Genomic DNA, 5,113 nt, shown 5'->3' on the forward strand with positions numbered 1-5,113 from the left:
TGAGGCCACAGCTGGAGTACTTCATCCAGTTTTGGGCTCCACAATTCAAAAAGGATGTGGAGAAGCTTCAGAGAGTCCAGAGAAGAACCACACACGTGATCAGAGGTCAGGAAAACAGACCTTATGACAACAGGCTGAGAGCTATGGGGCTCTTTAGCCTGGAAAAGCACAGGCTCAGGGGTGACCTGATGGCCACCTATAAGTTTATCAGGGGTGACCATCAGTTTCTGGGGGATTGTTTGTTCACCAGAGCGCCCCAAGGGATGATGAGGTTGAATGGTTATAAACTACCACAAGACCGTTTCAGGTTGGACATAAGAAAGAATTTCTTTCCTGTCTGAGCCCCCAAGCTGGAACAGCCTGCCATCGGAGGTGATTCAAGCACCCACACTGAACACCTTCAAAAGTAAATTGGATGCTTAACTTGCTGGGATCCTATGACCCCAGCTGACTTCCTGCCCTTTGGGTGGGGGGCTGGACTTGATGATCTTCTGAAGTCCCTTCCAGCCCTAATGTCTATGAAATCTATGAAACCCTAGGGGTTGTGAAGTGGGCCCTATTCAATTTGGATTCGGCCCGAATCGGGGACAGTGATTTGATTTGTTCATTCAGATCACTGTTCCTGATTCAGTTCGGCCAAATCTGAATCTGAAGGTTTGATGCTGATTCAGAGAATCAGCGATTCAGACATAGACAAACTTTAAAAGCTTTTTCTACATACCTTGAGGTACCAGTGTAGCTCATGAATGCTGCAATGGTGAGGCAGATGGAGTGTCCCATGGGGGGCCCCTCCACATGCTCAGCGGCTAACCCAGAAGTGGACCGGAAATGCTTCTGGTCCAGTTCTGGGTCTGCTGCCGAGTGTGCTGGGGAGCCTCCCGCATTCCAGTGGGACACTCCATGCACCCCAGCATCTCAGCATTCACGAGCCGTCTGCTATCTAGTGGTATGTAGAAGACACAGCTTTAAATGTTTTTATGTTCAATTCACCAAATCATTCCGAATCTCTCTGAATTGATTTGTAGGGTTCCATTTTGATTTGGAGCGATTAAAGTGTCCTCTGATTCAATTTGGATTTGGAGATTTGGCCACTGAATCAGGCCGCATAGTCCTATGCCTGAATCAGGCCACTGAATCAGGCATAGTTTTTGTAATGGGTTAGACAGAGGCTGGTGTGGGATGGTTTGGACAGGGATGATCTTGCCTTGAGCAGAAAGCCAAACCCGATCTCTGGTGGTTCTTTCCAGCCCTACTTTCCTATGTTTCTATGACTCTATGGTTCATCATAGAGTTTGAATACACAGAACAATTGAACTATTCCAAGATTGTCACCGATTTAGAATTTGTTCACAACTGTCCCAGGTTAGAGGTCTGCATGGGGAACATATAGAACATTCCTCTTTTAGACACTGAAGTGCTGTTGAACCACCACCAGGGGTGACAGTGATTACACAGCCCATCATATCCCCCAGTAGTAAGTGCCTGGAGTTTCTTCAGGATTCTCCAAGTGGGGAGGATGACCCCCAACTGGCTGGGTGCCAAAGTAGAGGAATAAGATGTCAGTTGCCCCAAAATGAAATTTTCTGCTCCTTCTCATTTTTTTTTTTTTTTTGCTTTTTGGTAGCAAAAAGCTACCCCCAGTTAGGTATAACTTAGAAAAACTAGGAGATCCAGCAGACAAAGCTGACTTTGAAGTAAAAATAAGGGGCACATTTGAACCACTTTTAATGCTAACTGACCTATAGAACATTACAGATGGCTTCACTCAAACACTCAGGGAAACTGTGGAAGAAGTACTTGGAAGAGAAAAGAAGAACCAATCATGGATGAATGACAAAATCATGGAAATGTGTTATGCATGCAGAGAACTAAAAGGTAAATGCTTTCAACTAGACTACAGTAGCCTCCAATACAGAGATGCAACAAAAAAAGTGATAAATGATATAAGGAAAGTGAAAGAGAACTGGATCCTAAACAGATTGGAAGTGTTTCAAAGAGGCTCTGAATACAGTTTTTTAGAACCTGAAAAAGATAGCCAAGATGGATCAAGCAAGAACAAATGCAGTAGGGTGTGTGTAGACAAAACAGAGGGCCTAAATTGAAGTGGTGGGTTTTTAAGAACACCGCTTCAATTTAGGCCCTTTTAAACCCCCATGTCATTTACACACCTGAACTTACCTGCCCTTCCGGCAGTGGGGAGGGGAGGCAAGCTGCCGGTGGGCAGAGCGGTCCCTGGGCTGGCGGGGGTGTGGGGGTGAGGTGCTTCCTTCTGCAGCAGCGGCGTTCCCCTCGCCCCCCTCCTCTGCAAACAGCACCAGCCCACAGGCACCTGGCTTCAGCAGTCCCAGTGGGCAATGCAGCCACAGAGGGAATCACTGGGCCCCTGTGCAGCTCAGGCAGGCAGACAGGCAGACTCCAGGGGGGAAAAATAAAAAAGATCCGGTTCGCCACTTTTTTTGGGCGGAGCCTGCCAGGTGTCCTGGATGGGCTTCCTGCAGAGCCCCTGAGCTGCACGGAGCCCAGTGCTTCGCTCTGCAGCTGTAGGGCAGCAAACTAAAACTCCTCAGAGGAGTTTTAGTTTGCTGTGCCCCAAGTCATTTAAGGCGCATTACGCTGCCAAATTTGGTACAGCGGCTGGAATTACTGCGCAATACGCCATCGCGGTGTGCAAACACCGACACCATTAAAGCAGTGCAAAAGCATTTAACCCACTTCAAAGTGTTGTGCACACGTGCCTCTTGTTTTATCTACACGGCCACAGAGAACAAAAATGGTGACTTATTTACTGAAAACAGGGCAATACACAAAAGGTGCACAGAGCATGTGAAAGAACTGTATAGTCACAATATCAGAGCAGACCTAAAGTACTCTTAACTAGAGAAAGGAGGATCTGGAACTGTAGAAGAGGAAGATAAAAGCTTAGATATCACAAGAGAAGAAGTAGAAGAAACTATCAGAAGCATGGAAGGTGGAAAAGCAACTGGCCTGGACAATATACCTGCAGAACTATTAAAAACAGGGAACAATTGACATATTGCAAATTTTGTGCACTATGATATGGAAAAGGAAAACCTGGCCAATGCAGTGGAAAAAAAAATCAATGATAATTCCTACCCCAGAGAAGGGGGATCTACACCAGTATACCATACCACACCATTAGCTTCATCAGTCATCCAAGTAAGGTGCTTCTTAGAATAATATTGAATAGGTTGAAGCCACAAATAGAAACTGTATCAGCAGAAGAACAAGCTGGGTTCAGATCTGGAAGGAGCACCATAGAACAGATCTTCAACCTTAGAATCATGTGTGAAAAGTACTGTGACCACCAAAAAGAACTCCATCATAATTTCATAGGTTTTAGAAAAGCTTTTGACAGGGTTTGGTGAAAAGTACTTTGGCTGACAATGAAGAAGCATAACATCAGTCCCACACTGATAAGTCTTATGAAGAAACTCTACTACAATACAAGTAGTGGAGTCCTGCTTGAAAGCAACGTTGTGGAGTGGTTTGCAACATCAGTAGGCGTATACCAAGGTTGTTTCTCTCATCATGTTTATTTAATTTATCCCTGGAACAAATCATGCCAGATGCCTTAGAGAACTGATATGGGAACAGTGTTCATTGGAGGATGAGAAATTAACAACCTTCATTTTTCTGAAGACATTAGTCTAATAGCTGGAATTGCAAAAGAGCTGAAGGAAATAACAGAAAGGCTGCATAAGGCTGAAAAGAAATATGGAATGAAAATTAGTGTGGAGAAGAGGAAAGTAATAACATCAGCCAATAGCAAAGATGATGCATTAACAAAAATTGGTAGTGAGAAACCAGAAAAAGTAACACACTTTAAATACTTTGGAGCAACCATCAAAGAAGATACTACATCAGAAAAAGAAGTAAAAACAAGAATAGGAATCACCATTGGACAAATAGCAGAGCTGAAGAAAAACTGGACTAGCAGCACCATCACAATGAAAATGAAACTCCACCTACTATATGCTGTTGTCATTTCAACAACTCGCTATGGCTGCGAGACCTGGACACTCACTAGGGCACTGGACAAGTAAATTGAGACCTTTGAAATGTGATGCTTCAGAAGACTTCTAGGCATACCCTACTCTGCACATAGAACAGATGAGTCTGTGAAAAGTCAAATCAGACAAGAAGCTGGCAAATATGAACCTGTATTTGGAGTCATAAGAAGAAAGATGGAGTGGTTTGGATATGTAACAAGAAGGCCCGGCACCCTTGCCAACACCATCCTGCAGGGTGCCATGGATGGATGAAGAAGATGAAGACCTAGGACAAGGTGGACCATTAACATTGAAGACTGGATGGGATTATAACTGACTGATTGTACAAAGACTGCAAAAGACCAGTGCAGCAGGATGGGGCCTGGGGGTGCCGTGACCTCCCCTAGCGCCCCCTACCAACCGTGCCAGATCAGGTCTAATGCACCCTCGATATCTTGCCCGCCACGTCTTTGATGTCAATATTGAAGGGAGGCTGCCTTTCTAACCCTCCTTGGCACGGTGCCTTAAGACGTCTCCTGGCTCTGCTTAGTTGCTCGCTGCCCCCGCCTTATGGGCTGTGTGTGGCTCCTTCCACCCCTTATACCACACCCCAAGCCTCTCAGGTGTACCGGACGTTGTTAAGTCTATTGTCTTCTCTTAGCGGCCCGCACCAGGGCACTGCTTGTGCTCCCACACACCCGCACCGGGGCCCTGCTCAATAAGGCTCAGGCGGCCTCGGCCTTACCTGGCCCCCAGACCCCCTTTCTGGGTCCCACACCCCACTGGGGTTTCTTGTCTGCACCCACACTGGGCTCCTCCCCATATTGCCCACACTTGGGCTGGGGTCGGGACACCCCAAAACACAGCGCCCTCTCCAGCACCAGGAACTCCCCCCCCACTACTGGGGAGCTCCCATAAGGCCTCCTCCAACCCCTACAGCCTCACCCGGTCCTCCGGTGTTACACAATAACAAAACAGAAAACACAAAGCCCCTGGGCTATAACATAAATCCCAAACCAACCTGGTTATCCTTCCTACATATCCCTATCAGGGTTTTTTCTACCCAGTACCATCAAGAAGATGCCCAGACCACCAGGCTTCTC

This window comes from Gavialis gangeticus, unplaced genomic scaffold (genome assembly GCF_001723915.1).
Source record: "Gavialis gangeticus isolate Ggan-Ray unplaced genomic scaffold, GavGan_comp1, whole genome shotgun sequence".
Lineage (NCBI taxonomy): Eukaryota > Metazoa > Chordata > Crocodylia > Gavialidae > Gavialis > Gavialis gangeticus.